General features: G+C 38.4%; 1 pseudogene; it reads left to right on the top strand.

The window, feature by feature from the left end:
* The first annotated feature begins 21,720 nt into the window (after positions 1-21,720).
* LOC126931371 (double-strand-break repair protein rad21 homolog) lies at positions 21,721-23,831 on the top strand (annotated as a pseudogene).
* The last annotated feature ends 260 nt before the right edge of the window (positions 23,832-24,091 follow it).

Here is a 24,091-nt window from a genome sequence, read left to right as displayed (position 1 = left end):
AATGACTTCAATTTTTCTTTTTATACCTCTTCCTAGGTACTTGCTATTCCATTATTTTTGTTCACATCAGTATTTATATTTTCAACCCTAGATTCTAAATTCTTGACATCTTGCTATAGTGCTTTATTCCTAATAATTCATTCCTGTATTGACTAAAGGAAAATAAATGAAAACCCTTGATATGCTTATTGGCTCTATATTAATACTCCAGCTTTCTATACTGTACCTGATACCTGTGTACTTGAGTTTTACTTAACACTATATAATTTTCTCTTTTTATCAGGTAGAAACAGCCCTAGCAATTAACTAGTAGTAGCTACCTATAAACTTGGCATATGTATACAATTGTTTAGTGGAGATACAAGTAGGAAAAGATTAAACTTTTGAACAAAGAAATATGTATACCCAAGCACTGCCACTTGTAACCAGTAACAGTCCATCTATTCAACTTTATCAGGAAATGCAATGTTAAATGTGTTTTTGTGGAAACTTAACAGTTGGTGAAAGTTCAACTGTTTGCAGGAACTGAAGTAGATACACTTCAATTTAATCCCTCTTTGATAAAAAGCTGTCTTAACGCACAAAACAGAGTCCACAAAATCATAAACAGAATTATCGATCTGGAGCACGTCACTTGGTTTCTCTGAAACAAAGTTGCCTCATCTGTAAAATGATGCTTGCCTCCTGATCTCACAAAGTTGCTACGAAAAGGTAGGTCTGTGTGAAAACATGCATTTTCTTAAATATTTTAACTTTTAGGTTCCAGGATACATGTGTAGGTTTGTCATATAGGTAAACTGCGTGTCACTGGGGTTTGGTGTACAGATTATTCCATCACTCAAGTAATTAAGCGTATGGTCTGGTAAGTAGTATTTGATCCTCTCCATCTTCCCACCTTCCATCCTCAAGTAGGCCCCGGTGTCTGTCATTCCCTTCTTTGTGTCCATGTGTCCTCAATGGAAAACATGTTCTAAAACTGTAAAGAACTGCATAAATAAGACACCATCATCTTTGTTAATGAAGATCCTTTAAACTTTACTCTTCTACATCCTCAGTTTGAAGATCAGTGATTATACCGGATGCTTGTGCCCTTACAACCAACTTCTGCTACATTAAATAAGGCCCCCCAACTTACTTATAGCATTTTTTAGTTTCCTTTTCTTCTTCACTGTCAGGTCATTAGTGTCACTTTTTGTCATTCTCAAGAAGAATCCACATGTCTACGTCTTACAGTCAGCAGTTGATACCTCCTAATGCAATGGTTGTTAACTATTTCAGTCAACACGCTGTTCGTGAGTATTGCTCCTTTTATCATTCCTTCTCCAAAAAAATTAAACATACATTCATTTTGTGGGCATTTTATCAAATTCGGGAGAATTCCATAACAACTCTACATGGCCCTTGTCAGAATTCATTTAACTAGAAGATGGCCCTCTTTTTCTTTATCTGTCTTTTCTTAGAACTCCAAAATAGGATGACAAATAAACAAAATGTTTTATTTTTTAAAGTTTATAATTTAGAGAAGACACAAGTTGAATTTAACTGCAGAGCAAGAAGTAAGAAGTCGCCCTCCTATGGCTGCTACATGTAAAACAACATTCAAGCTTCCCTCTGCACCACCTATTTTGCAGGTTAAGATAAAGGAATCTCTCTAAATAAATCAGAATTGAAACGCAAGACCCACAGAGAAGAAAATGTAACATTGGCGTATAGAATACAAGTTCCAAAAAGCTCCCAAAAGTGGATAGATCTACCCAAAACCCACGTTGAACAATGGGACAATCAGTGGTGATCCTGGCACACTGCAGATTAAAAGCCCTTCTCCCTTTGCCCTGTCCTCCTGGAAAACACATAACCTTCCTGGATCCTCATGCAATTGCAATGAGGAGAAAAGAGTTCCAAAATAACTGGGATTGAACTTCCTATCAGGCTGGCATAACAGGATCTTAGAACCAGATTTCCTTGCACACTCAAGTATGTTGACAGTTATACCCAGCACAAAAAAGAGAAAGGCATAGTAGATCTAAACAGTAAGAAAAACAGTAGAAACAGTAGATCTAAACCAAATGAGATGGGAAGGGAAGTCCTTGGATAACAACCATGAACAGGACTAAAGGATAGTGAGTCTAGTGTGGAGTAGCAGAAGGAGGATGCTGAGAAGAACAGATCAAAGCACAATATTGTATAATAGAAAGATTGGGAGGATTGAAGATCAAGGGTATAACAGATAATTCAAGGAAAGGTAACTAGCAATATCAGACAAAAATTAAAGTAGTACAAGAAAGGCAGGATTTAAATGGGAATCAAAGTGTGGCTTGAGTTGAGATAATAGATGGAGTCTAAGCAAATAGAGGCCATGTGATCTGAGTGATGGAAGCAATCTCCTCTGAATAAATTGGAATTGAAACACAGGACCCACAGAGAAGCAAACATAATGGTAACCCATATCTTGGCCCAAAAGAAGTGTGATTATGTAAAAATTTATTGATTAGAGTTAGCCTTCGGACAAAGCATGGACATTTGGCCATGGTGTAGTATCAAATGTCAACAACCTTGATATGGTACAATTTAAAATGTGGCTGAAGTAAGAAGGAAAGGGATGAAGGAACATGAGTGGAGTATGGGAACAACTGTTCTCATTTTAATGAGACAAAGCAAAATACAGATGGCCAAGAATGTATTTAGAATTATAAAAGTAACCAACAGATTAATGAAAAGTAATAATATCATTACATAATTATCAAAATTCAAAGTAGAAAATGCAAAAATAAAAAGGAAAGTGGAAAAGAATTAGAGGAGCAAGGAATACTGGATTGCAATTTGCAGAAATAGAAATATGAGTTTTATTTGGAATCATGGAAAAAATCACTGGAAGAACTTAAAAAAAAAAAAAAAAAAGCTGACCAGGCATAGTGGCTCACACTTGTAATCCCAGCACTTTGGGAGGCCAAGGCGGGCAGATCATGAGGTCAAGAGATCAAGACCATCCTGACCAACATGGTGAAATCCCATCTGCCCTAAAAATACAAAAATTAGCTGGGCGTGGTGGCGCATGCCTGTAGTCCCAGCTACTCGGGAGGCGGAGGCAGGAGAATCTCTTGAACCCAGGAAGCAGAGATTGCAGTGAGCCAAGATCGAGCCACTGCACTCCAGCCTGGTGACAGAGCGAGACTCTGTCTCAAAATTAAAAAAAAAAAAAGCTTAAAGAACTTGCATCGGCACAGTAGGGCTAGGAAAGATGGTTGCTTTTTATAATAAACTCTTTGGAACAATTTGAATTATCACCATGTGCATATTTTATTTTGGTGTTAATTTTTAAAATGTATTATTGACCTGTATGATGTCAGAGTGCATTCTTTTTATTATTTCATGCTGCTCAAAGTGGTCATATAGGAATATAAATTATTAGAAGTGATTAAAGCATTGCAATGGCAACAATGAATCCCCCCTGAGTGTATTAGAGCACAGGAACAAGAATGGGGGATCTATTATACAATGTCCAGAAAGCACGTCTAACTCAGTCATGGTTGAAGATATTGTCAGTCTCTGTTGTAGTCTAACTCAGCTGCAGGAGAAAATTCAAACCACTGCTCATACTTGAAATAGGACAAGAAACATCTCTCAAAGTTTTAATAGATGCTTATGGGTACAGAGAATATGAAGGTGGGGTTAGAAAAGAGGATTGAGAGTTGATTGAGTAGTTTTCAGCACAGGTTCCAAAATTCATCAAGAAACAGGAGTCATGAACAAACTGAAGCAGACATCAAATCAATGGGTTAAAAATATTCAATGGGTTAAAAATGGTTGTATTTTGGGAATGGTGTGAGGATAAGGTAAAGAATTTTAAATTCATAGACAATGCTGGGTGGGGTGGCTCATACCTGTAATCCCAGCACTTTGGGAGGCCAAGGTGGGAAGATTTCTTAAGCTCAGGAATTGAGTCTAGCCTGGGCAACATAGTAAAACCTTGTCTCAATAATTAAATAAATAAATAAATAAATAAATAAATAAATAAATATTATAGACAATGTAAGTGTCTCACACTATAGATATCAGATCCTATCAGGTACAATATTAGTATCAGTCCTACTACTTAGAGGAACTGATGTCCTTTTTGAGTTCTCAGGTTAACTCAGAAACAGCAAAGCTGTTTGGAAAAAGACGATATTGGTGAATACAGCCAGAAGAGGCTGGAGTAAAGGGAGTGATCGACACATATGGATGCTTTGGAAATTGATTCCTAATAAAGTGGCTTACAGGTTGTGTCTCTGATTCATTATTTAGATATTTTGTTGGATCTTTAATGTGTTTGTCCCCTGCCCTCCCACCATTGACGTTATATGTCAAGAGTTTATAACTCCTAAGGACATAACTCTGGCTTTCTCTGCCCCATCTTCAATGAAAGGAGTTTTAAAAATAAACTTACGTAAATTATTTTAAGGAATTTGGGCCACGCCAGTGTAAGTTCGGTGCTGTATGAGTAGTCACGTCATTGTTGTTATTGCAGTGAGGGAAAATCGTTTTCTAGCTCAAATGTTCTTAAACTGAAATCATGTAAATGAGACCAAAAAGCCCTTGATGGTAGTGGTGAAGGCAAATTCAGTCAAATTTTTTTGAAGCAAAAAGCCAACCAAGAGTAAAGTTTGAAAATCATGAATTGAGGCAATGCCACGATTGTCAAATTAGCATGTCAATAGCACACTCAAGTCTCTGGGTGGCTCAGTACATCTTCTAGAAAGAAGAAATAGGCTCACCAGGGTTTGCAAAAGAAGCAGAAATGTACCTCATGGGAAGGAGGACAACACTTATTCGCTGCAGACTGATGAATTTCATTTTAATAATTGCCAATAAAGCAAAACAAAGCGTAAGATATTTTGAAACCGGCTTTTAAGTAACATTCATCTTGGCTTAGAAAATATAAATGAAAGCATCTTACTTGATCCTCTCTATTGATGAAAATAGCCACTATTAACAAGAGAGTGAGCTGCACCCACAGCCGCCCCTTCCCCCAGATGCTCTGTCCCAGGAAGATGGGAATTTTATCTATAAGCCCCTGACTGGGGCTGCTGCGTTTCTTTCAGAGATGCCCTGTCCAGAGAGGAGGAATCTAGAGAAGGGGTCTGGCTACAGTGGCTTTGCCATGCCAGTCCAAACTTCCAGGGAGTCTTTGTTTCCACTATGAGGGGAAAACCGCCTACTCAAGCCTCGGTAATGGAGGAAGTCCCTCCCCTACCAAGCTCGTCCCAGGTTGACTTCAGACTGCCGTGCTGGCAGCGAGAATTTCAAGCCAGTGGATCTTAGCTTGATGGGCTCTGTGGGGGTGGTATGCACTGAGCAAGACCACTTGGCTCCCTGGCTTCAGCCCCCTTTCCAGGGGAGTGAACAGCTCTGTCTCACTGGCATTCCAGGTGCCACTGTGGTAGGAAAAATAAAACTCCCGCAGCTAGCTCGGTGTCTGCCCAAACAGTCACACAGTTTTGTGCTTGAAACCCAGCGCCCTCGTGGTGTAGGCATCCCAGGGAATCTCCTGGTCTGTGGGTTGCAAAGACCATGGGAGAAAAGCTTAGTATCTGGGCTGGATAGCACAATGCCTCACCGCAGGGTGCCTCATGGCTTCCCTTGGCTAGGGGAGGGAGTTCCCTGACCCCTTACACTTCCCAGGTGAGGCAATGCCCCACCCTGCTTCTGCTCACCCTCTGTGGGCTGCACCCACTGTCTAACCAGTTCCAATGAGATGAATCAGGTACCTCAGTTGGAAATGCAGAAATCACACACCTTCTGCGTTGGTTTTGCTGGGAGCTGCAGACCAGAGCTGTTCCTATTCAGTCATCCTGCTTATATAAAAATTGACTCAAGATGGATTAAAGACTTAAATGTAAGACTTAAAACCATCAAAACTCTAGGAAAAAACCTAGGCAATACCATTCAGGACATAGGCAGGGGCAAAGACTGCATGACTAAAACACCAAAGGCAATGGCAACAAAAGACAAAATTGACAAATGGGAACTAATTAAACTAAAGAGCTTCTGCACAGCAAAATAAACTATCATCAGAGTGAACAGTCTATCTACAGAACGGTATAAAATTTTTGCAATCTATCCATCTGACAAAGGGCTAATATCCAGAATCTACAAGGAACTTAAACAAATTTACAAGAAAAGAAACAAACAACCCCATCAAAAAGTGGGCAAAGGATATTAACAGACACTTTTCAAAAGAAGACATTTACATGGCCAACAAACATACGAAAAAAAGCTCATCATCACTGGTCATTACAGAAATGCAAATAAAAACCATGATGATATACCATCTCACACCAGTTAGAATGGTGATCGTTAAAAAGTCAGGAAACAACAGATGCTGGAAAGGATGTGGAGAATTAGAAATGCTTTTACATTGCTGGTGGGAGTGTAAATTAGTTCAACCATTGTGAAAGGCAGTGTGGCAATTCCTAAAGGATCTAGAACCAGAAATACCATTTGACCCAACAATCCCATTACTAGATGTATACTCAAAGGATTATAAATCATTCTGCTATAAAGACACATGCACACATATGTTTACTGTGGCACTATTCACAGTAGCAAAGACTTGGAACCAACCCAAATGTCCATCAATGTTAGACTGGATAAAGAAAATGTGGCACATACACCATGGAATACCATGCAGCCATAAAAAAGAATGGGTTCATATTCTTCATAGGGACATGGATGAAGCTGGAAACTGTCATTCTCAGCAAACTAACATGGTAACAGAAAACCAAGCACCGCATGTTCTCACTCATAAGTGGGAGCCGAACAATGAGAATACATGGACATACGGAGGGGAAAAACACTTACTGGGGCCTGTCGGGAGAGGATAGGAAGGGGTAGACCATTGCGGAAAAGAGCGAATGCATGCTGGGCTTAATACCTAGGTGATGGGTTGATAGGTGCAGCAAACTACCACGGTACACATTTACCTATGTAACAAACCTGCACATCCTGCACATGTACCCCAGAACTTAAAAAATAAAGCATAAAAAAACAAAGATTTAGTCTGCTTGAGAAAATTTCTGAGCACTTTTTAATTTAAATATTGGTGTTTTCACAGAGAATTTATGGAGAAGGACAAAAAAAGAATTTCCTTAGTCAAAAAAAAAAAAAAAAACTTAGTACAAGTATCCTAAGCAATACACCAATAAGAAGATGCATTCCAGCTGATGCGAGTTCTAATCTCAGAGCATTATGAAAGATGTACCTCTAAAACAATGATAGGTAACATATGTTGATATGTCAGGCACTGCTCTAAGCACTGAACAGTAATTAACTTGTTTAATTTTCACAAAATGAGGTAAGTGCTATTACTGCCATTTTACAAATAACATACCCAATACTTTGAAAAGTTACAAACTTGCCTGAGCTCCTGAAGAGTGCTGGAATATGCTAGAACTGGAATGCAGATTTAGGCTACATAACACTCAAGCTCATATTGGTAACCTCTAGGTTATAATCCTCTGAGAAAAAAAAAGGACAACTTACCAGTAAAAAGCCACCAATAAACACTAACAGATAAATTTAAAACATCAGAAAATATCCAGCAATCAAATGTTGGAATTCATGACTAGACTAGAAAAGGAAACTGCGTAAGAAGCAGAGGAAGGAACAGATGTATACCAACAATCATGGTGATGAAACTGGTATCAGCAAGCCAGATGGAAACCACAGCAGCAGTTCAGTGACTCAAAGCGGACCCACAACTTCCTCTTTGGGTGGAAAATGTAAAGAATAGTGATCTGGGGTAATACGTTTCTTGGCCGGGGTAACTCAGAAATGTTTACAAATGAGTATGTCTAGACTTACAGTAAAGATCACTTTTTCTTTCCAAAAGTACTTCTGACACATTCTAGAGGGCAGACTGCAGTCAGAGATATTTTAAATAGAAGAACTGTCTTCAAGTAGTGAGACAGCATCCATACTTCCAGGCTACTGCTGGGGTATATATGTAGGAGATGAACTCCTTAGGAAACACAGATTATACATTTACATCTCTAGTTCTTTTACAGACATGGGCATACTTAACTTTCCTTTCAAGGTCATAGTCATTTCCCCAAAGCACTACAATTTTATATTTCATTCTAATCCATCTCAGGTTATCATTTCCGTACTTCTTGTTATCTAGATAATTTGTGTATTGTGTTATATTTTCATTTATAAGTGACAGAAATAAGTTTGTGGGCCAGGCATGGTAGCTCACTCCTGTAATCTCAGCACTTTGGGAGGCCCAGGTAAGCAAATTGTTTGAGACCAGGAGTTCCAGACCAGCCTGGAAAACATGGTGAAATCTCATCCTACTAAAGATACAAAAAATTAGCTGGGCGTAGTGGTGCTTGCCTGTAATTTCAACTACTCGGGAGGCTGAGATGGGAAGATCACCTGAGCCCAGGAGGTTGTGCTGTGAGCTGTGGTCATGCCACTTCACTTCAGCCTGGGTGACAATGAGATCCTGTCTCAAAAAAAATTAAAATAAAAATAAAAAAAGAAAATAAAAGAAAGAAGCTTGCTAAAAATTGCTAATGAAAAATGAATGTATAGGAAGGCTACTTGTGAATTTCCCAGAATCCATAGGGCAGAACAACCAGGCCCCACAAGGATGGGGTTAATGTAGCTTGGGGAATCTCAGACACAAAAGTATTCATGGATCTTAAACCTAGAGCTCCGTCGTCAGCAAAATTAATTATTTTTCCAAATTTGTGCTTTTGAAACTTCTAAACACTTAATGTTCTCTGAAATCGACCCCTTTTATTAGATTTCCATTTATGAGGCAAAATTCTTATTTTTTTCTCTTTGAAATTGAAGCATATCTATAACTTAGAGCAGTTCATCATCACTGGCCATCAGAGAAATGCAAACCAAAACCACAATGAGATACCATCTCACACCAGTTAGAATGGCAATCATTAAAAAGTCAGGAAACAATAGATGCTGGAAAGGATATGGAGAAATAGGAACGCTTTTACACTGTTTTGAGACTGTAAACTAGTTCAACCATTGTGGAAGACAGTGTGGCAATTCCTCAAGGATCTAGAACTAGAAATACTATTTGACCCAGCCATCCCATTACTGGGTATATACCCAAAGGATTATAAATCATGCTACTATAAAGACACATGCACACGTATGTTTATTGTGGCACTATTCACAACAGCAAAAACTGGGAACCAACCCAAATGTCCATCAATGATAGACTGGGTAAAGAAAATGTGGCACATATACACCATGTAATACTATGCAGCCATAAAAAAAGATGAGTTCATGTCCTTTGTAGGGACATGGATGACGCTGGAAACCATCATTCTCAGCAAACTATCACAAGGACAGAAAACCAAACACTGCATGCTCTCAGTCATAGGTGGGAATTGAACAATAGGAACACATGGACACAGGGCGGAGAATATCACACAGTGGGGCCCGTCAGGTGTTCGGAGGCTAGGGGAGGGTTAGCATTAGGAGAAATATCTGATGTAAATGACGAGTTGATAGGTGCAGCAAAGTAACATGGCACATGTATACGTATGTAAAAAACCTGCACATTGTGTACATGTACTCTAGAACTTAAAGCATAATTTTTAAAAACGATGTAAGTTGTAGCATTAAAATATAAAATGTTGGAGGGGCAATAAAAAATATGGCTTTAGTGTACTATCAAAGTGAAGCGGTTACCAGCTAAAAATAGACTATTCTAACTAAAAAATATTATATGTAAACCTCATAGTAACCACAAAATAAAATCCATAGTAGATACAGCAATTATAAAGGAATCAAAATATACCAATACAGAAAATCATTGAATCACAAAGGAAGACAAGACAGGAAGAAAAAAAACAAAGAATCTACAAATAGCCAGAAAACAATTAAAATGGCAACAGTAAGTTCTTGTCTATTAATTATTCTCTTGAATGAAAATAAATTATCCAACCAAAAGATATACAGTGGCTGAATAGATAAAAACAAGACCCCACTATATACTGCCTATAAGGGACTCACTTCAGCTTTAAGGACACACATAGATTGAAAGTGGAGGGATGGAAAAAGATATTCTATGCATCTGAAAACCAAAAGAGAACAGGGGAGAACTATGCTACATAAGGTAAAATAGACTTTAATATGAGTTTTTAGCCTGGCGGGGTGTTGAGTTTTATCAAAGGCCTTTTCTGCATCTATTGAGATAATCATGTGGTTTTTGTCATTGGTTCTCTTTATGTGATGGATTACATTTATTGGTTTGCATATGTTGAACCAGTCTTGCATCCCAGGAATGAAACTAGGTATTGATGAAATATACCTCAAAATAGTAAGAGCTATTTATGACAAACCCTTAGCCAATATCATACTGAATGGGCAATGCAAGGAAATTCAAAAAACCATACAAGAAGTCAAAGGACTAATATTCAAGGAAATAGATAGCATAAAGGAAAAACAATCAAAACTTCAGGAAATATTGAACACACTTATAGAAATGCAAAATGCTCTGGAAAGTCTCAGAAGTAGAATTGAACAAGTAGATGAAAGAAATTCAGAGCTCAAATACAAGGTCTTTGAACTAATCCAATCTGACAAAGACAAACAAAAAAGAATAAGAAAAGATGAACAAAGCCTCCAAGTAGTCTGAAATTATGTTAAATGACCAAACATTAAAATAATCGGTGTTCCTGAGGAATAAGAGAAATCTAAAGGTTTGGAAAACATATTTGGGGGAATAATCTAGGATAATTTCCCTGACCTTGCTAAAGACCTAGACATCCAAATACAAGAGCACAAAGAACACCCAGGAAATTTATCGCAAGAAGATCGTCACCGAGGCACATTGTCGTCAGGTTATCTAAAGTTAAGACAAAGGAAAGAATCTTAAGAACTGTGAGACAAAAGTGTCAGGTAACCTATAAAGGTAAACCTACCAGATTAACAGCAGATTTCTCAGCAGTGTTAGACATAAGTGCCTGGTACTGCAAAGAAAACCAGCATGTAGGCAAAGAATTCCTCAGCAAGGCAAATTTACTTCTGCAGAAGGGTGCAGTTTGTGCCAGTCACGATCGCAAGAGCACACTGAGCAGGGTAGGGCAGGGATTTTTATCCCTAACACAGTTCCTAGCACTTCTGTGTCCTTTCCCCATTGGCTGGGGTTGGACCTCACAATCTAAAGCTAACTTGATTGACTAAGGTTTAAAATTGAATAGGGTTTATTAGGTGGGAAGGAAGAGAGACTGTCCGTTACAAGGCAGGAAGCGATATCTGGGCTTGTCTGAACACAGCAAAGGCAGGAAGGTTGTTTACAGAACAGGTAGCTAGGAGACAAGGAAGTACAAAGAAGTGGGTCTTAAGAAACAAAGAACAGGGAACTAAAGCTTTTTGAAGAAGAATTTATCATCTCTAACAATTTCCCCCGCTTGATTTTATGGTTTTTCTGCTTCAAAATGCCGTAGCATATCTAGGCTCTGTTGTTCTTCTTGGGCATCAAGAAGGAAGAGTTTATCTGAATAAGGTGGAGGTGAACTAAGGGAGGTTTTGGTGAGAGCTGTTTTTATAAGTCTTTGCACTAAACCACAAATACAGGGTATGATACAGCATCCTACAAGAATGATTTATTTAGAATTCAGATGACAGTGTCATTTCAGCCTATTAAGTTTGAAATGCTTATTTAGGGTCTCCAGTTGAAGCAGCAGGACTTACATGGAATTCATAACAGAGAACAAGCTGAATAGGAATGTGGCCATTAGAACAGGAAGTCTGATTATTCACAGCAAAGTGATACCTTTAAGCGGAACTGCATTTCAAATCTGATCAGGAAAAACCCCTTTTCTATTTTCCATTATGCAGATTTTTGACAAGTCACTGGAAGAGAAGAAGGTGGATTAGTTCCCTTAGACTTCGTTACGTCTGTCAAGCTAAAGAGCTTCACGTTCTTAAAATCCTTCAGAACACAACCCTCTCACAGAGCAGCTTACCCCTGTTATCTCGCCCTTATTCTCTCTCAGGTGTTAAAGATTAAAATTGGCATCATGATTCTTACTCACTTAATGTCAATTCTCTCCAATCCTCCTGAATATACTCGCTCTTCTACATATCCAATCCAAGAAAGAAAACGTTGCTATTTCAGAGCTTGCTTATGTTTGTTTATTTTATCTGTTTACAGGTTTGCATATCTTTTCGATGTCCCTCATATTAAAATGTAGGAGCAGGAACTCTGTTACATGTCTCATTGTTCCCCTAATACCAGGAAAATACTAATTACCCAATAAAAATCTGTTGACTCACTGGCTGCCTGTGTCTCTGTATTTTATTATTTCTGAAGAAAACTCATGGGCCTTTTTAGAGTTTTTGAAGTTTTCTGACTGCTATTATCTATTTTTTAATAAGGAGTAATTTTTAACAAAACAAGGGAAAGTTTTAATGTTTTGACATATCTTAAACATCTCGCAATAAAAGCTATCTTTATGTTTTTGGTGAGAACATGCAGTGATATCTTTGTTTTCCACTTCATCTCCTTACTCCTTTAATTCATTTTTTTGTGATTTGTGAAGACTCAACCCAATTTAATTACTATTCATTTTCTTAGTCTAAAAATGAGTTTCCTAATCTACTTCCCCTTGATTAATGATTTATTCTTAAACTCAATTCTCTCTAGCACTTGATCTTAAAAAACGAAATTGGAGCTAACTTGGGTGATGATGCTTTTTCTTTCTAATATACTGAAGTCTGAGATATTCTTTTTTTAACACCCAAAACAATTTTCATTTATCTAAATCAACATGCTTCCAATTCACATAAGATGGCACTTTAGGTTAGTCTCCCACAGGCTCTTATTATATGTTTTTTATCACCATATCAGAAAGTAGATCTATTTTTTAAATCAGAAAAATAATAAAGCAGAGAAATGGGAGATCTTTAAAGCCTGTCACAATAGCAAACCCTAGATATTAATTTGGTGGTGCAGGAAACAAAAGATATATTCACTGCCATATTCCTTGATGAAATTATTCTTTGAATACATTTTTCTCTAATGGTATAAAAAACTCTCATATTAAGATGAAAGACACTAGCCTAGATATTATAATTATGGAAGATGCTAATTATTTTGAATATGACTTTTTGATCCATCTAAGCACTGGCAACCCTAGAATTGGTAGCAGCAATTAATTTGGTGAGTACCATTGCTACACATGCATGGATGAGTTCAGAACCAAATTTGGGAAAACACAGCTAGATTCAGGCAAATAAACTAAAAATGAGAGCCAATTATCAAAAAGCATATTTTAGTACTTTTAAGGTCAAAGAAGAAAAATATCAAGTCTATAATACATATTTGAATTCTGTTTTTTTTTAAGGCAGAAAAATTAGAGATTGGCATAATAACAGAAAGAGAAAGATATTTTGAGGGACATTTGTTTAAAAAGCTATATCATAAGTGATGAAAAGATAGTTCCATTTCTAGTGAGAATTTACAAAATCAGCTACAATGAAACAGCCACTGAGAAGTTGGGTGGAAACCATAGAGATATTCTCTGAGGCTTCTCCTGGGTCAACAAGCTCCTTCTATCAAATATGCAAGACAAAAAGAAGAGGTTTATACTTTTCTCAGTCAAAAGGCTTGGGATACCAGTTATTTAGGAGTCTGGAGTATAGAAAGTGATCACTAGTAACCTAAGATTAATAATATTGGGGAAAATTTAAGTTAGAAGAATCCTAGAAACATCCTATGATCAAATGGCCAAATACAAACTTAGGCAATACGAAGCAGTCCAAGCTTACTCTTACCTTTTTTCTTCAAGAGCATCCTCCCTTTGATACCCTAACTTTCCCCAATTTTTACTATTTTCTCCAATTTTTCCACTCCCAAATTTGTAAGTTTTTCTTCTCCTCTCAGTTGCCCTTAAGTGTGACTTACTTTCCTAATTTCATCATTTTCTAACCTATTATCAGGTTTCAATCTCTGTTTCAGTCCTAAGATTATCTAACTTTACAATTCTTCCACTTTGTTCCTTTGCTTACTTTAAAAAAAAAAAAATCAATCTTAGAATTAACATCAATTCCTAATCTTCCATTCTTGGTTTTACTTTTAATCTCCTCCCTGTAACTAAAAAGAAAAACAGTTCTCACTTCCACTTTAAGGTTAGTCTTCTAGAATCACTGCATGTACAACTCCAAAGTGAGGCAGACAGGAACCACTTGTGCAGGTTTCTTTGAAGCTCAAATCTTGTTCTTTATCTTGACAAAAACACAGGCAAAAGAACGTTCAAAAATTTAAAGAATGTTGACTCTCCAAATATGTTCAAATAATTCTCATGATGTTTTATGTGAAGTTTCTCTTTTTGATTACCATGTTAAACCATGCAAAAAACAAGCATTTAAATGGCATAATTTGCTTATACGCCTTCAAAATATGAACAAGTATTCAACATCACAAATATCTATTGCTATTTCTATATGCTTTTCTTAATGATAAGTAGTCACTGGAAGTTGTGTTAATAAGTTAATGTCTTAAGAAGAAACATAACAGAGGGCTGGCAAGATGGTTGAATAGTAACAGCTCCAGTCTGCAGCTCCCAGTGAGACCAACAGAGAAGGTGAGTGATTTCTGCATTTCCAGCTGAGGCACCCGGTTCATCTCATTGAGACTGGTTAGACAGTGGATGCAGCCTATGGAGGGTGAGCAGAAGCAGAGTGGGGTGTTGCCTCACAAAGGAAGCACAGGGATCAGGGAAGTCCCTCCCCTAGCCAAGGGAAGCCATGAGGGACTGTGCCATGAAGAATGGTGCTATCAGGCCCAGATACTACGCTTTTCCCATAGTATTCACAACTCATAGACCAGGAGATTCCCTTAGGTACATACACCACCAGGACCCTGGATTTTGAGCACAAAACTGGGCGGCCATTTGGGCAGACACCAAGCTAGCTGCAGAAGTTGTTTTGTTTTTTGTTTTGTTTTGGTACCCCAGTGGCACCTGGAATGCCAGCAAGACAGAACCACTCACTCCCCTGGGAACGGGGCTGAAGCCAGAGAGCCAAGTGGTGTCATCAATGGGTCCCATCCCCATGGAGCCCAGCAAGCTAAGATCCACTGGCTTGAAATTCAACCTGCCAGCACAGCAGTCTGAAGTTGACCTGGGAGGCTTGAGCTTCGTGCAGGCGGGGAAAGGGTGTCCGCCATTACTGAGGCTTGAGTAGGCAGTTTTCCCCTCACAATGTAAACAAAGCGGCCAGGAATTTGGAACTGAGCAAAGCCCATTGCAGTTCAGCAAAGCCAGAACATAAATGGAGCTGAAAAACACAGCAAGAGAACTTTGTGAAGCATACACAAATATCAATAGCCAAATTGATCAAGTGGAAAAAAAGGATAGAGATTGAAGATCAACTTAATAAAATAAAGTGTGAACACAAGATTAGAGAAAAAAGAATGCAAAGGAATGAAAAAAGTCTCCAAGAAATATGGGACTATGTGAAAAGACCAAACCTATGCTTGATTGGTGTACCTGAAAGTGATGGGAAGAATGGAACTAAGTTGGAAAACTACTTCAGGATATTATCCAGGAGAACTTCCCCAACCTAACAAGGCAGGCCAACATTCAAATTCAGGAAATACAGAGAACACCACAAAGATACTCCTCAAGAAGAGCAACCCCAAGAGAGATATTGATCAGATTCACAAAAGTTGAAATGAAAGAAAAAATGTTAAGGGCAGTCACAGAGAAAGGTCAGGTTACTCACAAAGGGAAGACCATCAGAATAACAGCAGATTTTTCTGCAGAAACCTACAAACCAGAAGACAGTGGGGGCCAATATTCAACATTTAAAAAAAAAGAATTTTCAACCCAGAATATCATATCCAGCCAAACTAAGTTTCAGAAACAAAGGAGAAACAAAATTCTTTCCACACTTGCAAATGATAAGGGATTTTGTCACTACCAGTCCAGCCTTATGAGAGCTACTAAGGGAAGCACTGAATATGGAAAGGAAAAACTGGTGCCAGCCACTGCAAAAACATACTGAAATGTAAAGACCATCAACACTATGAAAAAACTGCATCAACTAATGTACAAAATAACCAACTAGCATCATAACAACAGGATCAAATTTACACATGACAATGTTAATTTTAAACTTAAATGGGCTGAACGCCCCAATTAAAAGACACAGACTGGCAAATCGGATGAAAAGTCAAGACCTATTGGTGTGCTGTATTGAGGAGACCCATCTCATGTGCAAAGACACACATAGATTCAAAATAAAGGGATAGAAGAATATTTACCAAGCAAATAGAAAGCAAAAAAAAAAGCAGGGGTTGCAATCCTAGTCACTTGTAAAACTGACTTTAAACCAACAAAGACTTATAGGACGAAGAAAGGCATTACATAATGGTAAAGGGATTAATGCAACAAGAAGAGTTAACTATCCTAAATATATGTGCACCCAATACAGGAGCACCCAGGTTCATAAAGCAAGTTCTTAGAGACCTACAGAGAGATTTAGACTCCCACACAATAATACTGAGAGACTTTAACACCCCACTGTCAATGTTAGACAGATCAACGAGACAGAAAATTAACAAGGATATTCAGGACTTGAACTTAGCTCTGGACCAAGCAATCCTAATAGACATCTACAGAACTCTCCACCTCAAATCAACAGAATAAACATTCTTCTCAGCACCACATCGCACTTATTCTAAAATTGGCCACTTAATTGGAAGTAAAACACTCCTCAGCAAATGCAAAAGGATGGAAATCATAACAGTCTCTCAGATCACAGTGCAATCAAATTAGAACTCAGGATTAAGAAATTCACTAAAAACCACACAATTACATGGAAACTGAACAACCTGCTCCTGAATGACTACTGGGTAAATAACAAAAATCAAGGCAGAAATAAAGATGTTCTTTGAAACCAATGAGAACAAAAACACAACGTACCAGAATCTCTGGGACACACTTAAAGCAGTGTATAGAGGGAAATTTATAGCCCTAAATGCCCACAAGAGAAAGCAGGATAGATCTAAAATCGATACCCTAACATCACAATTGAAAGAATTAGAAAAGCAAGAGCAAACAAATTCAAAAGGTAGCAGAAGACAAAAAGTAACTAAGATCAGAGCAGAACTGAAGGATACAGGGACATGAAGAACCCTTCAAAAAAATAATTGAATCCAGGAGCTGGCTTTTTGAAAAAATCAACAAAATAGACTGCTATCCAGACTAATAAAGAAGAAAAGAGAGAAGAATCAAATAGACACAATAAAAAACAATAAAGGGGATATCACCACTGATCCAACAGAAACACAAACTACCATTAGAAAATACTATAAACACCTCTACACAAATAAACTAGAAAATCTATAAGAAGTGGATAAACTCCTGGACACATACACATTCCTAAGTCTAAACCAGGAAGAAGTCAAATCCTTGAATAGACCAATAACAAGTTCTGAAAGTGAGACAGTAATTAATAGTCTACCAACCAAAAAAAGTCCAGGACCAGACAGATTCACAGCCGAATTCTACCAGAGGTACAAAGAGGAGCTGCTATCATTCCTTCTGAAACTATTCCAAACAACAGAAAAAGAAGGAATCCTCCCTAACTCATTTTATGATGCTAGCATCATCCTGATACCAAAATCTGGCAGAAACACAAGAAAAGAAAATTTCAGGCCAATATCCCTGATGAACATTGATACGAAAATCCTCAATAAAATGCTGGCAAACCGAATCCAGCAGCACATCAAAAAGCTTATCCACACAATCAAGTTGGCTTCATCCCTAGGATGCAAGGCTGGTTCAACATATGCAAATCAATAAACGTATCATCACATAAACAGAACCAAAGACAAAAACCAGATGATTATCTCAATATATGCAGAAAAGACCTTCAACAAAATTCAACACAACTTCATGCTAAAAACTCTCAATAAACTAGGCATTGATAGAATGTATCTCAAAATAATAAGAGCTATTTATGACAAACCCACAGCTAATATCATACTGAATGGGCAAAAGCTAGAAGCATTCCCTATTAAAACCAGCACAACACAAGGATGCCCTCTCTCACTACTCCTATTTAACACAGTATTAGAAGTTCTGGCCAGGGTAATCAGGCAAGAGAAAGAAATAAAGGGTATTCAAATAGGAAAAGAGGAAGTCAAATTGTCTCTGTTTGCAGATGATATGACCGTACATTTGAAAACCCCACCATTACAGCCCAAAATCTCCTTAAGCTGATGAGCAACTTCAACAAAGTGTCAGGATACAAAATCAATGTGCAAAAATCACAAGAATTCCTATACACCAATAATACAAACAGCCCAATCATGAAGGAACGCCCATTCACAATTGCTACAAAGAGAATGAAATACCTAGGAATACAACTTACAAGGGATGTGACTCTTCAAGGACCTCTTCAAGGAGAACTACAAACCACTTCTTAAGAAAATAAGAGAGGACACAAACAAATGTAAAAACATTGCATGCTCATAGATAGGAAGAATCAATATTGTGAAAATGGCCATATTACCCAAAGTAATTTATAGATTCCATGCTATCCCCATTAAGCTATCATTGACTTTCTTCACAGAATTGGAAAAAACTACTTTAAATTTCATATGGAACAAAAAAGAGCCTGCATTGCCAAGACAATCCTAAGCCAAAAGAACAAAGCTGGAGGCATCACACTACCTGAATTCAAACTACACTGCAAGGCTACAGTAACCAGATCAGCATGGTACTGGTACCAAAACAGAGATACAGACCAAAGGAACAGAACAGAGGCCTCAAAAATAACACCACACATCTACAACCATCTGATCTTTGACGAACCTGACAAAAACAAGCAATGGAGAAAGGATTCCTTATTTAATAAATGGTGTTGGGAAACTGGCTAGCCATATGTAGAAAACTGAAACTGGATCCCTTCCTTACATATTATACAAAAATTAACTCAAGATGGATTAAAGACTTAAATGTAAGACCTAAAACCATAAAAACCCTGAGAAAAACCTAGGCAATACCATTCACGACTTTGGCATGGACAAAGACTTCATGACTAAAACACCTAAAGCAATGGCAACAAAAGCCAAAATTGGCGAGTGGGATCTAATTAAACTAAAGAGCTTCTGCACAGCAAAAGAAACTATCATCAGAGTGAACAGGCAACCTACAGAATGGGAGAAAATTTTTGCAATCTTTACATCTGACAAAGGGCTAATATCCAGAATCTACAAAGAACTTAAGCAAATTTACAAGAAAAAAAGAAACAACCCCATCAAAAAGTGGGCAAAGGATATGAAGAGATACTTCTCAAAAAAAACATTTGTGCAGCCAACAAACATATGACAAAAAGCTCCTCATCACTGGTCATTAGAGAAATGCAAATCAAAACCACAATGAGATACCATCTCACGCCAGTTAGAATGGCAATCATTAACAGTCAGGAAACAACAGATGCTGGAGAGCATGTGGAGAAATAGGAACACTTTTACACTTTTGGTGGGAGTGTAAATTAGTTCAACCATTGTGGAAGACAGTGTGACAATTCCTCAAGGATCTAGAACCAGAAACACCATTTGACCCAGCAATCCCATTACTGGGTATGTACCCAAGGGATTATAAATTATTCTACTATAAAGACACATGCACACATATGTTTGCTGTGGCACTGTTCACAATAGCAAAGACTTGGAACCAACCAAAATGCCCATCAATGATAGACTGGGTAAAGAAAATGTAATACATATGTACCATGGAATACTATGTAGCCATAAAGAAGGATGTGTTCATGTCCTTTGCAGGGACATGAATGAAGCTGAAAACCATCATTCTCAGCAAACTAATACAAGAACAGAAAACCAAACACCACATGTTCTCATTCATAAGTGGGAGTTGAACAATGAGAACACATGGACACAGGGAGGGGAACATCACACACTGGGGCCTGATGGGGGTTGGGGGGCTAGGGGAGGGATAGCATTAGGAGAAATACCTAATGTAGATTATGGGTTGATGGGTGCAGCAAACCACAATGGCTTGTGTATACCTATGTAACAAACCTGCACATTCTGCACATGTACCCCAGGACTTAAAGTATAATAAAAATAAATAAATTAAATAAATAAATACTAAAAATTGATAAAATTCAAAAAAAAGGGACAAAGAAAACTTTTTTTATTTTTCTATTTTTATTTTTTATTATTATACTTTAAGTTCTAGGGTACATGTGCACAACATGCAGGTTTGTTACATAGGCATACATGTGCCTTGTTGGTGTGCTGCACCCGTTAACTCATCATTTACATTAGGTATATCTCCTAATGCTATCCCTCCCTCCTCCCCCCTCACCCCACCCACGACAGGCCCTGGTGTGTGACATTCCCCAACCTGTGTCCAAGTGTTCTCATTGTTCAATTCCCACCTCTGAGTGAGAACATGCAGTGTTTGGTTTTCTGTCCTTGCTCAGAATGACGGTTTCCAGCTTCATCCATGTCCCTACAAAGGACATGAACTCATCCTTTTTTATGGTTGCGTAGTATTCCATGGTATATATGTGCCACATTTTGGGACAAAGAAAATCTTTAAAATAGCCAGAGAAAAAGGGAAATTACCTTCAGAGAAGCAAAATTTAGTTGAATTGCTAGCTTTTATAGCACAAGTACAGAGGCCAGAAGATGTGGAATGATAATTTCCTTGAGCTGAAAATCTCCATCAAAAGAGAATTCTATACTCAGCAAACACTGTCTTCAAGAGTAAATGTAAAATCATAACGTTTTCAAGCAAACAAATTTTGAGAAAATTTGTCATGAGAAGATTGACCCTAAATAAAAATATAAAGACTATTATTCAGACAAAAGGAAAACAACTGTAAGACCTGAGATTCTGGAATCAATGAAGAGAAATAAAAATTATAAATACGTAGATAAATCTGCGTGGACATTGACTGTATAAAACTTGTAAAGTGTAAAGAAAACATAGTGTTAAAATACATAGCAACCTTAGCTTATAAAAGAGAGAAGTGGCAAATGGAGTAGCGCTCAAAGATTCTCATACTGTTCAGGAGAACAGCCAAAGCACCAGTTACCGTTAGATTTGATAGGTCATTGTTGCATGTTGTAATTTCTAGAGTAACCAGTATGGGTAGTCAATGAGCATGTGATTCCCAAAATGACAAAGGAGGGAAATAATAATTTTTTTTTTTTTTTTTTTTTTTTTTTTTTTTTTGGTGAGACGGAGTCTCGCTCTGTCGCCCAGGCTGGAGTGCAGTGGCCAGATCTCAGCTCACTGCAAGCTCCGCCTCCCGGGTTTACGCCATTCTCCTGCCTCAGCCTCCCGAGTAGCTGGGACTACAGGCGCCCGCCACCTCGCCCTCGCCAGTTTTTTGTATTTTTTAGTAGAGACGGGGTTTCACCGTGTTAGCCAGCATGGTCTCCATCTCCTGACCTCGTGATCCGCCCGTCTCGGCCTCCCAAAGTGCTGGGATTACAGGCTTGAGCCACCGCGCCCGGCCTGAAATAATAATTTTTAAAATAATCAATCTATAGGAAGCCAAGGCAGTAGGAAGAAAAAAAGGAAACATAAAATACGTTGTAGCAAGCCATCTTGTTTGTTTGAGTGAATCAGAAAGGAAGCGGCAGCTGTGTCGGCAGCGGGAGCTGCTTCGAAGCTACACCTCACAAGGGTAGCCCCCTTTCCCTGTCTCCTCCCCCGACCCTTTTCCCCTCCCCGGGCCACCCAGCCCGCCCAACTCCCAGCGGAGAGCAAGGTTTCCTTCTATTTTCATAGCCAACCAGAACAATGTTCTACGCACATTTTGTCCTCAGTAAAAGAGGGTCTCTGGCCAAAATTTGGCTAGCGGCCCATTGGGATAAGAAGCTAACCAAAGCCCATGTGTTTGAGTGTAGTTTAGAGAGCAGCATGGAAAGTATCACCTCACCAAAGGTGAAAACAGCATTACGACATCAGGACATCTCTTACTGCGAGTAGTTCGAATCTATCACAGAAAAGCTAAATACCTTCTTGCAGACTGTAATGAAGCATTCATTAAGATAAAGATGGCTTTTCTGTCAGGCATTGTTAACCTGCCTGAGGAAAATCGGGAAGCAGCTTATAATGCTATTACTTTACCTGAAGAATTTCATGACTTTGATCAGCCACTGCCTGACTTAGATGACATTGATGCGGCCCAGCAGTTCAGCTTGAATCAGTGTAGAGTGGTAGAGAGAACCAAGAGAGAAGAAATTGAGAACACCAGTATTTTACAAGAAAATGAATTTGGTGATTTTGGAAAGGCTGGTTGTTAGATAATGAGCAAAGGCAGTGCTTTTGACGATGAGGACGTGTTAGTAAGCACTACTGCATCTAACCTCCTATTAGAGTCTGAACAGAGCACCAGCAATCTGAATGAGAAAATTAACCATTTAGAATATGAAGACCAATATAAGGATGATAATTTTGGAGAAGGAAATGATGGTGGAATATTAGATGACAAACTTACTAGTAATAATGATAGCAGTATCTTTGATGATCCCCCTGCCCTCTCTGAGACTTGGGTGATGTTGCTGGAGCAGCCTACAATGATGACATGGGTGAGGATAAGGTATCAATGGGTGGGCCTGATAGCCCTAATTTAGTGGATCCACTGATCCAATGCAAACTATGACTGATCAAACAACACCGGTTCCAAATGAGGAAGAAGCATTTGCATTGGAACCTATTGATGTAACTATTAAAGAAACAAAAGCCGAGAGGAAGAGGAAGCTAATTGTTGACAGTGCCAAAGATTTGGATAGCAAGACAATCAGAGCCCAACTTAGTGATTCTTCTGATACTGTTACTGCTTTGGATGTGGCACCACCCACCAAGAAACTGATGATGTGGAAAGAGACAGGAGGAGTAGAAAAACTGTTTTATTTGCCTGCTCAGCCTTTGTGGAATAATACACTACAGAAGCTTTTTACACGCTGTTTTACACTGCTTCTACCAGAAGACCTTAGAAAAAGGAGGAAAGGAAGAGAGGCAGATAATTTGGATGAGTTCCTCAAAGAATTTGAAAATCCAGAGGTTCCTGGAGAGGACCAGCAACAGCAGCATCAGCAGTGTGATGTTTTCAATGAGCCCATTTTGGAAGAGCCAAGCCACCTCCAGGAGTCAGTGATGGAGGCCAGCAGAACAAACCTGGATGAGTCAACTATGGCTCCACCACCACCTCAGGGAGTTAAGCGAAAAGCTGGACAAAGTGACCCAGAGCCTGTGATGCTTCCTCAGCAGGTGGAGCAGATGGAAATACCACCTGTAGAACTTCACCCAGAAAAACCTACAAAATATGTCAGCGACTACCAGAGTTAGAACTTCTGCCAGAAAAAGAGATGGAGAAAGAGAAAGAAAAAGAAAATGATGGAGAGGAAGAGGATGAAGATGTTTCAGGTGATGATCAAGATCAGGAAGAAAGAAGATGGAACAAAAGGGCTCAGCAGGTGCTTCGTGGTCTTCAGCGAGCTTTTGCCAAAACTGGAGCTGAATCTTTCAGTTTGCTTGAGTTACATTGAAACACGAACAGAAAACAAGCTGTCACAAAGTTCTACAGCTTCTTGGTTCTTAAAAAGCAGCAAGCTATTGAGCTGACACAGGAAGAACCATACAGTGACATCAACGCAACACCCAGACCAAGGTTCCATATTATATGAGGAGTTAGAAGCATTATAGCTAGTGTTCATTTCACTAGTGCTGCAAATTGCCCCCATGTGTAGGCGACACAGAACCCTTTGAGAAAACTTAGATTTTTGTCTGTACAAAGTCGTTGCCTTTTTCTTTCTTCATCTTTTTTCCAGTATATTAAATTTGTCAATTTCATCTTTGAGGGAAACTGATTAGATGAGTTGTGTTTGTGTTCTATTGGAGAAAACAGCACCCCAGGGACTCAGAAGATTATTTTAACAGTTCAGAACAGATGTGTGCAATATTGGTGCATGTAATAATGTTCAGTAGCAGTTGAAAGTCAGGATTTTATCTTAGTTGTTCATTACTGCATTAAGAAGGAAAACCTGTCTAGGAAAATGCCTGACAGTTTAATTTATAAT

The sequence above is a fragment of the Macaca thibetana genome, chromosome 11 (genome assembly GCF_024542745.1).
Source record: "Macaca thibetana thibetana isolate TM-01 chromosome 11, ASM2454274v1, whole genome shotgun sequence".
NCBI classification, from domain to species: Eukaryota; Metazoa; Chordata; class Mammalia; order Primates; family Cercopithecidae; genus Macaca; species Macaca thibetana.
The sequence above is the reverse complement of the archived record's forward strand: the minus strand, read 5'-3'. Positions and strand labels throughout refer to the sequence as shown.